Below are 12,711 nucleotides of genomic sequence, written 5' to 3' on the forward strand. Positions count from 1 at the left end.
TTTCATAGGGTGGTGTGATGTGTCTCATGGAAGTTTATAGTATACGGATCCTCAGTCATTGTGTGATGTATGTATGGGTGATATGTAAGGAGTTATGTATGTGTACTGATATGTTCCTACAATGTGTGTTAGAGGAAGAGTTGACAAATATGTTTTTTGTGAGACATAGGATGTTTAGTCACCTTTCTCGTTCATATGTAAATTAAGCATTGTAAGTCGAACACAATGGGAGCTACATGTCCATTCCAAATAAACAATAATATGAAGTCAGCATGGGAAGACACTGAAGACTAAATTACGGTGGGTAGCCTTGGCTCTGGAGTGCAAAGGGAATGCAATTTGGGATGTGAGAGGAAGGAAAGAGAACCCCTCTGTTATCCATTTACTAAGGAAACCCCTTGAGAGTGTGGGGATATTCATGAGAACCTGGATCCTGGTTATGACTGAAAACCAGTGGCTCCATCAAAGACTGAATCTTTGCGGAAGAATCTACTCTATTAGATAGAAAAAGTAACCATTTAGTGTAGAGGTGGAATTGAATTTTATATCTCTAGCCAGTTCTGCTTCCAATATTCTTCTGCACTACTCATTTGAATCTTTGAGTCTTTCTTCTGAATAAAAACGTACTCAATGCACTTTTATGAAAGCCTGTGACACATTGGTGGTTAATTCCACTTTGCAATGTCTGTATTAACACTACATGAAGAATTACGGACACAAAGATAATATGCTTTAAAGTCTGTGACCAAACCAAGGGAGAAACAGGTTTTCTCCCAGAAATGGGAAAGGTAGTATTGTGGAATCAAAACAACACAATGTGGATCAGCAGGGGACTGGGAAGACCAGAAGAAGGGAAGAACAGCATGAGGTCATCCTGGCTGTGGGGACAGTGAATTTGGGAAGATATAAAGGCAAGAAGCAGCAGTCATCTTGTCATCCATCACTGGACAGACACAAAGAGCCAGAGCTGAGAAAGATGGGCCCTTCAAAGAGATTGAAGTCTCTGGGAGCTGAATATATGCGAAAAATCTGCTTACGCAAAAGATCTTCCATCTACAAAGACAAGGGAAACCAGCACCTTTTACTTCTGTGGGAGGCCCTGACTGAGAGAAAGTCACCCGTGGCTGGGAAAAAGAAAGACTAGTAAGAAATCTCTCTTGAACCAAGGCTGTCACTTGCTAAATTAAGTCTTTGCTACTAAAAAGCACACTTTACCTTTATTTGTTTGTAACCATTTCTGTCTTTATCCCTTATATGTGAACTCACTTAAAACCTCCCTCTTTTTGATTAAATAAAACTAGTTTTACTTTTATTCTAAATCAATCCAGTGCCGCCTTTGACCAGAAGTGATGATTAACTCCAGTTAAAGCAACAAGCTGTGCTTTAAAGGAGCAACAAACATTATTACGTCTCTGAGGGCTAGTCTACACTTACAGGGCTGCCACAGTGCCACTGCAGCACTTCAGTGAATATGCTACTACGCTGAGCTTCTCCCATTGGCATAGTTAATCCACAAATAATGGTAGGTACATTAAAGGGAGAAGCTCTCCCATCGACATCGCTGTCTACACGGGAGGTTAGGTTGGCATAGGTTGGATTTTTCAAACCCCTGAGTGACACAGTTATACCGAGGTAAGTTTGTAGTGTAGACCTGGCCTGAGTGTTCCAGGAGAGGGCTGGACTCTTCAGGGCAGACAGTTTGGGGGAAATTTGGGACTGGGAGTGTGTTGGGGTCACTTGGCTAGTTGTAACCCAGACTGGTAGAGGCCAGAGTGTGACTGTGGTGTAAGAAGCAGGCTGCTGGAGTCAGAGATTCTGAACCAGGGCTGCTCAACACACGTATATAATGATTGTATACTTGTATACTGACACTCAGTGTATACTTGTATCCATTACAGCAGTAGAGAGTTTTAAGGCACTCCGAGTTTCAGGACAAGTGGTGACAATCTCTCACTGCTCTGGATTGTACCCCAAATTGTGACACCAATAAATTCTTTGTAACACATGTCTAATAGCTATATTCAGCAGTGGGTTTCCTTGGCCTCTTCTGCTTTAATATTTATCTGACATTAAGCAATAAGTGACAGTATGTCTATTTTATTTTTCTTCTCCTTCTTCTTCTTCAACACGGGCCATTCAGCTTTAGCAGCTCTTTCTCATGTTCTCAGATTTTATACAATCTTCTCGGTGCGAATTATAATGCTGGCACTTTATATAGTGCCCAGGGAATGCGTATGGGAACATACCACATGTCCACACCATCCAGACAGCAAGTGACATGAGGAGCAAAATAACCCCCCAAAAGCAAAACAGTTCAGTGTTTGCTGTGGCAGTTATCTCAGGGTTAACAATACGACAAAGAAAGGAAGAAGCGAATCAGGGTTTATTATTTTTTTGCAAACACACAGTTTGGGGTTTAATAAACAAATTAAGCTTTTTCCTGCTGCTAATGGACCATGGTTCTTGCTTTAACCAAATATTGTGACAGTTTTCGATATTATCTTGTTACATGAATACAAAACTCCTGTACTTGATTAGATTTTCTTCCCTGTTACTGGCATTATCTACTCCCCTTCAAGTTCCATGTAAGTATCCCTTAAGTACCACTATTTCATGCCATCCTGATTTGGGCCAATGTGATTCACAGTAAGGCATCCGTTTTCTGTTCTGAAGCTGATTTGCAGTGCTGAGCAACTCCTGTGGTGCGCTGAACACCCTCTTACCCCATTCAAGCCAGCTCAGCCTCTCTCAGAAGGTGCTCAGTATCTCCCAGGGACAGGGAGCCCTGGAATGGAAGTCAGCATATGGAACAGACCTTAGTTGTTTCTGAATGCTTATGGAGTCCCTAGAGTTAAATGGGCTCACCGCTATAAATAATGGATTTTAGGGGGAAGTTTAAAAGTAACTGTGTTGACTGGCTGGAGCAAATGACTTCTATGCTCCGCTAAGCATAGCTTTGAGAGGTAGAAACATTCCTCCAGTCGTGACATAGTTAAGTGTCTCATTCGCAAGGAGACAAGGGAATTTTGCCTTCTATTGTCTCAAGTATAGCCAATTGCTTGACTACACTTGCGGTTCAATATTAAAAACATTCAAGAGTCCAAATATTCATTGTCTAAAGACAAAGTAGTACCATATGAAACGGAGGTATGCACACCACTCCTTCCCGAAAGTGGTTCTCTCAGCATTTAGTTTACCTTACACGGGTGTACTCCAAAGTATGCATTCAAAACCAGCCATATTTATAGCATGGCAGCTTACAAGCTAAAAACACTCTATATGTTACCCAAGACTAAAAGTCACCCATCAGTTTTTTACCTTGTTTCTCCTTGTATCACGGTTTACCTTTCTTGTCTCTTGATTTGGACACTAAATTCCAAGGGTGACAGGCTGTGAAGGCACTCTCTACCTTTACCAGGACACAGAAAAAACATATCTGGTCTTTAACAGGTTTCATATTTGCCGGCACCAGAGCTGACTCCAGCTTTGCAAAGTGTTTGTGTGATGAACAGAATTATGGGAAGAACATGATACAAGTCAAGTTAGCCTAACTACCCAACATTCATATTTGTTACAATATATACGATATTAGTTCAATATATGTAATACCTATTTCAGTGTGTGTGTGTGTGTGTGTTGGCTAACACTTTGAAGAACTTCAGGATTGGACCCCCAAGCTTCTAATCTGGAATGAATGTATTAACATACTATATTTATTGGACACATATGTCTGTCTAGTTGCGGAAGTAAGTGCCCGTAACGGCCCCCAGAAGAGTGCATAGTATTTTGGAAGACCACAGGAATGTATGAAATTTGGATGGAAAAAACCACAAATCCATTTCCTGCCTTCTTTTTTCCCCTTATTCCTGAACCACAGTCATCACCATGGTATTTGCATGTCTGTGTATCTGCCATGAACTGTCAGACACTCTTCTATACCACACTCGGAGACTGATCCTGAAAATGCTCTGCCTGAAGAATTCCCAGTAAGTTCTCTAGCACAGAACTTGCATTTCTGTTCCTTGAGGCTTGTAGCATCAACATCTACCATCTATTCCCTATCCCAACAACACAGGGAGAAAAATCTTCCTAACATCCAATCAACACCTCTCTTTTCTCAGTCTTCTTTCATAACCGTGAATTTTACTATTCCCTACCAATTTAATCTGTGCCCCCACATGTAATTTGTTTTTATACCATAAATAATAAACTTTCTTCTTACCCCAGACTGGAAAATATAAACAGGTGAACTCCCATGGTTTAAATCGCAAACCAAGTACCCAATAGGTGTTAAAAATATTTTATTTACAAGACAAAGTTAAAATGTCATTTTGTAGAAGTTATCTTTACAAGTATAAGTCAGTTGGGTAAGCCTCTGAGACATGTAAATAATGCAGGGTCATCAAGGTTTAGTAACATAATTCTAGTGGTGTTGACATCTACTATACTCAGTTTAAAATAAACCAATCAATCAGATATCTATTTCTATATAAGCTGGTTGAAGGGACGCATTTGACAGAATGATTAGGAGGAAAAAAATCTCATCTCTGTTACAGGGATGTAAGTCCACTTTAATTACTCTTCATTTACACCAGTATAACAAAGTAGAATTTTGCCCAATCACACCAGCCTCCCATTGACTTTAATGGGCTTAAATCAGGGCTCAGATGAGCTATGGTTCTTCTCCAGGGTACAGATTCAGTAATATATGTCAGCACATGCTTAATTTTAAATGTAGACAAATGCTTGAGTACCCTGCTGAATTGAGGCCAACGGGACTTCGCTAGGGAAAAAGCCTAAAATAAAAGAAACATAACACTTGCTAATTTTCCTGGTAGATTATATTTTCAAATCTTCGCCTAGTGGCCATACCATTCTTTCTCGGACACTCTGAGCAATGCAATGAGCTAGAATCTGTTGTTTTTATGATCCTGTCCTGAATTTTATGGTCTATTTCCAAATTCATCTTTAAATTATGAAGCTTTTATGTCCCATCATTTTTTTCTGGGTTGACGCTCTGTGGAGAAGCAACTCTACAGAGCAAACACATCTCTCTCTCTCTCTCTCTCTCTCTTTTGCCGAGTCAATGGATTCTCAATTCAAAATATGTTAACAACCAGTATCCTCGACCGCTCTCAATCGCATCTGAAGTGCCGCTAACATACAGAGTCATATCTGCCACCCTTTTCTTTAGGCATGTAAATTTGGGGAATCCAAAATAATTCAAAAATTATAATGATTTGGTTACTGCATCTCCAACAGCCTACGTCCCAACATTTAATAGTTCCAATTCCTCTCCTGCCCTTTAGAGAGTTACAAGATAAATTTCACTCATGCTTTTGTCAGCTACAAATGAGACCAAAAATAGGTCAAATTAAAGGTCTAAGGTAGCATGAAGCTCCTAGCAAACTAGTGCTGCACCCACAAAAATACCTCTTCCCTTTTTTAATCAATGCCATTCTCCATGTAGCTCAACTGTATTACTGCATTTTCTCTTTGCTCTAAATTAAATCATGTTGGTCCACATTCATGCTTGGTGTCTGCCCACTGTTCAGTTTTGCACATCTGGGCACTTATTGTTCTTTCAAATATTTGACATGTTAAAATGTAAAAGGTTTTTTGGGGGGAGGCCGGTGCAGATGTGGATTAAACTAAATGAATTGATTTTTTTAATCAACTCATGACAATCCACCATTGACTTCAGCATAATCAATCTTGTTTTTCAAAACCATTGCGGAAGTCCTATCTTGTTCAGTCCTGTGTGTTGTGCAGTATGTATGGGGAGAAAAGTAGGAAAACAGCATTATTCTTCAGGAAGTGCCATTAGCATTATCTAAGACATAGCAGGTTGCTGTACAGCGAAGCAAAGAAATTTGATCAGCTGGGTCTCCACCCTAAACTTTTACCACAGGGCACTACTAACAACGATATATATGTGTGTGCATGCATGCACACCCATGGGTTCTCTGCCACAAGCATAGAAGGTGCAAATTGCATGTGCACACACACACATGCTTTGTGCCTATGGAGTTGCTGAACTTCAGGGGCGATTTGCCCCTGGGGGAGGGCAGTGGGGCAGGGGATAACTTTCTACCAGGATGACCTCATCTGAGGATTCTACCTCGTCTGCAGTTTTAAATTCAGATTAAGGACTCCACACAAGCAGGATTGGAGGATACTACCTGAGCAGAATGTGCTGATTAAGCAGCATCTCTCCCAACCAGTTGGCCCCACCACTACTGGACTGCACCAGCTTGCCCTGTTCCCCCACTCCTGGGAAGCTTCTGTCTCCAGAACAGCCAGGGAAATCAGGCCCTGTGTCTATTTTATGCAGGCAGAGAGAATTTGAAATATGAAGATCTATCTCTGTATTTTTAATAGAGATAAATTTTTCATTGTGTTCCTTTTTGATTCTTTCAGGGTTTGTGACTCTTTTATAGACCTCCCCCGCTTTTTTTCCCTTTTGGGACTTTCCCCCTCACAAATCTTCTTTTTGTGTATCTGCAACCTGCTAGAACCTGTTGCTTTTTTCCAATCCTCATTTCCCTCTTGCCCTGCCCCAACCTTTTCCTCAAGACTTTCCTCCGCTGTCTTCATGGTTTCACTTTAGGATTAATTTAATCAACTTTTGATTTTTTTTCTTCCAGTTTGTGAGCTCCTGTTCCCCAATATCCAACTCCCCATTGCTCTTTCTGTTCAGTTCATCATCCCTTTGGCCTTCTGCAAACTAGTATTGCCCTGGGTATGCTTCCACGCTTTGTATTTGCAGCTTCCCCTTCTTCCCCAAGCTTCTTATTTTACAACATTGTTGTACAACAACATATTGAATAAATTAGTATCTACTTTCTTCTGTTCTTTGTACTTAGCAATAATGTGACAAGTTTCTTCTTTTTGGCAGTGAATCAGAAATTATATGTGCTTTAAGAACTCCTGAAATGTATTTTCAATCACTATCAGACTCAAAATCAAAGAGAGGCACAATTACGTTTTTCTGCTTGAATATTTCATTGATTTTTCTTAGAACACAATCCCATTCTCGTGAAATCCAAGGGATGGATATTTGTTTCCAGTTAAAATATGGTGCTTTCTTTGTAACACCAAATCTGATCAATTTGTGTTTCACCTGCATTACTTACTGTATTAAAATATTTTATCTGCTTTATGCAAGCAATGCAGATGGGACAAAATGTATAGGAACTGTATAAATAAAAGCACCACATTGTTTGCTTCCTTTTGTCCCAAAATGGCTGCATATGAATTCTGTTTTGCCATTTCAAATTGTACTCATATTCCAGTTTCTCAGGAGTTCACACAAACTAATTGTTCAATCCAGGAACAGAACTGAGGAAGGCATGTGGGACTCTGGATAGAAAGTGGGGAATACTTGTTTAGATGCATGTATTGCTCTCCTTGATTCCCCTGGCGACACATTGCAACACTCATCTGCAGGCAGGTGCAATGCTGCCTCTCAGAGAAGAAAGAACCGGGGTGCAAGTGTTCTATTATGAAGTTTCACTCCCAGTCATGGCTCTTCACAGACACGCACAGCCTAAACCCAAATGCCATTGGGTTTTCAGTGCCTGAAGCCACAGCGTATGTGTCCACTTGGGCCTAACTGCTTTCTTAAAAAAAAAAATCAGGTGCTTGGAATAGCAATGTCAATCAAACAGAAGCAAAATGTGCCACACTTACATTTCTAAGCTGACCTTAAATTGCTTTAGTTTCTGCCCTCAGAAGCACATAGCAAATTATTGAGCAGTTCCGTGAAAAATTTATTTAATCCTTCAAAATTCTTTAAAAAAAAAAAAAAAAAAAAGGATAATAAATGCAATTTCAAATCATGGGGTGAAACTTCCCTTGCACATAATTGGGTTGCACATAAACTTTGTGAGATCAGTGTTAGGATGTACATGTGCTCTGGCTATCAAAGTTAGGCACAAACTTTCACGGAATCTGCTCCCTCTAAAAACATCAATTATTCTGAAGTAGGCTGTGCATGGGGGCTATTTCAATGTAAGGCGCGTACACTTAAAAATAGAATGTCAGTGCCTCTGATTCCTGGCATGTATACTGAATTCACGTATACTGGTGTCAATCAGGAATAGCTGCAGTGATACCTGTGTAAAACCAGTGTACTGAGAGCAAATCAGACTTGGAATTTTTTACCTCTAAATGTCTCTGCAAAGCAAGCTCTCCATCAGGTACGGGGCAGCCAGAACAGGAACAACCAAATACTCTTCACACTTCCATTGCTGATCTCCCATCTTTGGGCAAGAGGTCTCCTCACAGCATCTGACAGAATATGGCCCAAGGAGAGAGAGGTAAGGCAAGCATTTCTGTCAGTTTAGACTGCGCTTTGCAGAGAATTAAGATTTTTAAATGCATTTTGAATTATAATTTGAAGTAGGTGAGAAGCTTTTTCTCCATAATTGCATAAAGTGGCCCAAGCAATTATAGAATCATAGAATATCAGGGTTGGAAGGGACCTCAGGAGGTCATCTAGTCCAACCCCCTGCTCAAAGTAGGACCAATCTCCAATTTTTTCCCCAGATCCCTAAATGGCCCCCTCAAGGATAGAACTCACAACCCTGGGTTTAGCAGGCCAATGCTCAAACCACTGAGCTATCCCTCCCCCCTTAATTTAATTTAAAGGAGCTGCTCCAATTTGTTTTATATCCATGAAGGAAATATTAGACTGCCCAGTTACATAATTGGTTAACAGTTAACATAATTCTGGGTCATGCAGTATACACTATTTAAGTAAAAATGCAACAAGAGAAAAAGAAAAAATAATATCCTACTAAAATTATATTTAAAACAACAAACTGACTTCATTTTATAATCCCATCTGCTGATGGAGCCAAAGAGTTTCTTAATATCTTTGTATTACTGTATGCTAGGTAACCATACAATCCAAGAAATGCAGCAAGTACATATTTCGAACACCTGCATTTAAGAACATCTACTTAATTAAGTCAGGCCTTATGACAGTCATTTATGAACCTACATGTGAAATACTGGAGGTGTCATCTGGGGTGACATATCTGCTGACTAGCAGAAATAAAGCTAATTCAAATGTAGTTGCCTTCACAAAAAAACCCGAGTCCAAACACACACAACCACCTACCCACCAAAAAGCAGCCCTTTGTGAGATTCAAATTTTCCAAATTTTGTTGCAGAAATTGCAAGCATCTGCAGATCCAATAAATTACATTCCCCAGAATTTTAAACCCCCACCCCATTTTTAAATAAATATGTTTTCTTGAACTCTTCATATCAGTTCCACACTGCTACCCAAATTGGGGCCTAATCTTATTACATTCTTCATGCAGACTGCTGCTTTTCAGTCATAGGTGTTTCAAACAAAATTCAAATTAGATTCAACACTTGTAATTAAATGTTTAATTCATACTGTTCTGAAGTATTTCTTTTCATCAGAATTTTGTTGCACAATTATAACATTCTTTCTGATGCCAATGGGGGGTGGAAATCACTAATACAGTGTTTAGTGTAAATGTGAATCAAGAAATTGAAAGAGAAAGTGCGAGGTAACAGTTGAAAAGGAAGACACCCTGTCACTTTCACATCCGATATGAATGGATAACAGACAACTCACCTCACAAAGAGAAGACAGAGGAACAATTTTTCAAGCAGTAATATAGAAAATACAGTGAGAGCCAAATTCTGCTCTCCTTACTCACTCTGAAGTCAATGGGAGTAACTCACACGAGTAGCACAAGTCTGATTTAGTCCTAAGAGGTAACAATGAGGCTATTTCACTACAGAAAAAAAAAAAAAAAGACAGATGCTATGCAAATGTTTCTCTAAATAGAGAGAGAGGATCTCAACCATTTAAACATATAGACAGCCTGTGAAAGGAATATCCTAAATTTCAAAAGAATTCAAATGTTTCCATTGGTGATCAGCATGCAGCATGTTTATAGCACGAATTTCCAGATTCCTTCGTGACAGCTGAGTGTTATTTCAAGTCAGCCAAGTGGACTTTCCATTACAAAAGCAGCACACAGTGGACTAAATCCTGCGTGCCTCTGACTAGTCTCTCTACTACTGGTACTCATCACATGAGTGAGACAGGCAGGGTTTGGCCCAATATCAAACAGCACACAGAGAGTATCAACATCTGCTGTTCATTCTGCTATCAGCATCTGCCATTCAAGCTGCACATTCTCTTTCTCCAATTTATCATCTGCGGTACTGCAGGTCTCACCTACTGGTCGGCCCTTTGTTGTTTTATTCATTATCCTGTTGCACAGTGTGGAAGCCATCTTTGTTGCCATAGGAATAGACTTTGTGTGGGTTGCGAGAATACCCCTGATTCACATGCTTCCATATGAATCTGTGGGAGCCTCTGCTCCTTCCAAAGACACGGAGGCTCCAGCACCATGGCAAGCACAGCAGCACTATCTGTGTTTGTTTCTGCAGGAAAGAGCTCCGCTCACTAGGAGGAGAAACCCGATCCTATTGAACCCAGTCAGCCGGGACAGAGACCAGCATCGTGCTGAAATGACACGTGCATCTTTCTGGCCTGGTGAGACTAACCTGGTTTTTCTAGCCTTCTGTCGACCCTTGAGTCTCCTGGCACTGCTGCATTGAAGTGGATTAGCCACAAATGTTTCAGAGACACTGTTCTCCTGAGCTGTCGACTACTGCCTTAAGTTCCTGCTAGCACTGTTGAAACTGTTTCAGTTCCCACTTCTCTGGGCTCTAACATTTACCCAGCTGTCCCTGAACTATTTTAAAAAAACAACCCTTTAACTGCTGCTCTGCTTGGACACTGTTGCTAGGCTTGGGATCTCTACGTCCTGTGGATCACAGCTTTCGGATGGTCCGATTTCCTTTCATTGAGTACTTGAGCAGCCTGTGTCCTGTGATCATAAACTCCAACAAGAGATCTAGTGTGTATTCTTCCATAGGCATCTGGAGCAAGCATCAGGTTTGATAGTAGACTGGATTTTTGCTTAACTTTTTAGAAGACAGTGTTATGAACCTTGACTACACTATAGGAAGTATCTGTTTCCAACAGCAGCTGTCAGGAACAAGTGCAGTAAAACCTGACTTAGCTGCAAGCCTGGCCAAGGACAGCCAGGTTTAGCACCATTTCAGAAACTGTAATTAAACCCTGATCTATACTCAATTTGCTGCTGAACACAATCTGTTCTACTTGGACCATCACTGGGGTTTGAGCCTAGGCCCTTCAGTGCTAAAATCATGAACCTTTTCTGCTTGAGCTAAAGACCTGACCTCTCTGGATAGCTGCTGTAACAGAATCACTACCTTTTATGCAGACTAGCCACTAGAGGGGAACAAAGACTCCCGCTCCCCTACCAGGGGTTAGATATTTCTCACTCCTGATGTCACAAATTGATATTATGCCCAGAGTAAACAAAGGTTTATGAGGGGTTGAGGTTGTTAATAAAACCCAGAAAACATGACACCACCACCTGGGTATTCTGTGTGTGCACCCTGATAAAGTACTCAGGAAGAAGAAACTGAAGCTTTAGAAATCCATGAGACACAGAATTTAGATATCCTAAGTATAGCAACTAATACACACCCACCCACCCACGCTGATTGAAATTGCAGCTCAATTGCCAACAGGGCTTAACCACAGATCTGAAAGGGTGTTTTGTGCTTCTGCTGAAGTGTGCGCTCATAGAAGTCTTTAAATTCTCATTTTCCCTCTGGGTGGCTGAATTCAGAAACCACCCAACCCACTCTCAAAACATATTCCCAGCTGGTGGCCTGGCTAATTTACTTAAAGAGAAGTTATGGTCTTCAGTAGATGTGTGTCCAGCTGAAATGGGCCATACATAGTTATGATTACTTGAATATTTGTGTTATCACAGTGCCTTGGACCAGGCCCCCTTTGCGCAAGGCACTGTACAAAGAGAACAAGGAGAGAGCCCCTGCCTGAAAGAGTTTACAAACTCTCCTTTGACTGGGGGGGGGAGCAGGAGAAAGAGATGCTGGGAGCATTCTGAGTGAAACAAAATTAAGTAGTTATCTGAAATTCTCTCTTCTACTACTGCTACTAGAGGGACAGCAGACCTGACTGTTAAGCACAAGGAAGACATATACAAATTTCTGATAGAGGTGTAAATGGAAGCTGTGGGTTATACATTTTGATAAGAAACAATGTAGCAAAACAAAAACAACTCACCATCAGCAAGCCAAAATTCTCAGTCTGCTTATGGGATCACAATCATAGGCATGTTGGGAACTTCAGAGAGTCAAATCTGTTTGGCCCATCTCTGATGCATGTAATGTTCAAAAGACATTCTGTTTTCCTGAAGCTTGTCATACTCAGATGTACATTACTGAAGTGGGGAGGAATCCTGCAATTGCTGTAACCTAGCACCAGAGAAGTGAAGTAAAGTAGGCACAATACCATCCAGCAACCGCCACTGTTTTTTAAGGCTCATTTTGCAGGCCAGAAAGCTTTCTCACTTTCCTCTTGTCTGTGCCCTGCTCTTCACACTCCCCTCCCGCTTCTGCAATGATTGAAACTTCCAACTGGTCAATTTTGATTGTTATTGGCCAGCTGGATGTTAATGTGTTTGTACAAGTACATATCATTATTATTCCAGGTTTCCTCTATGTTTCAATGTATTTAGGGAGCTGTTGCAAAAGTTCTAGCCTGCCTGATAATTTCATTGTCACCTCCCTAGGTGGTTGTGGTAAAAAGCCTCT

General features: G+C 40.7%; 1 long non-coding RNA gene across 1 annotated transcript; it reads right to left on the bottom strand.

The window, feature by feature from the left end:
• Positions 1-2,112: 2,112 nt before the first annotated feature.
• On the bottom strand, positions 2,113-12,167 carry LOC119567101. The gene is made up of 2 exons (XR_006283811.1): positions 10,561-12,167; positions 2,113-8,292 (listed from the first exon to the last, which is right to left on the bottom strand). It is a non-coding gene; the product is annotated as an uncharacterized LOC119567101 (long non-coding RNA).
• Between the last annotated feature and the right edge of the window lie 544 nt (positions 12,168-12,711).

Source organism: Chelonia mydas, chromosome 9 (assembly GCF_015237465.2).
Source record: "Chelonia mydas isolate rCheMyd1 chromosome 9, rCheMyd1.pri.v2, whole genome shotgun sequence".
NCBI classification, from domain to species: Eukaryota; Metazoa; Chordata; order Testudines; family Cheloniidae; genus Chelonia; species Chelonia mydas.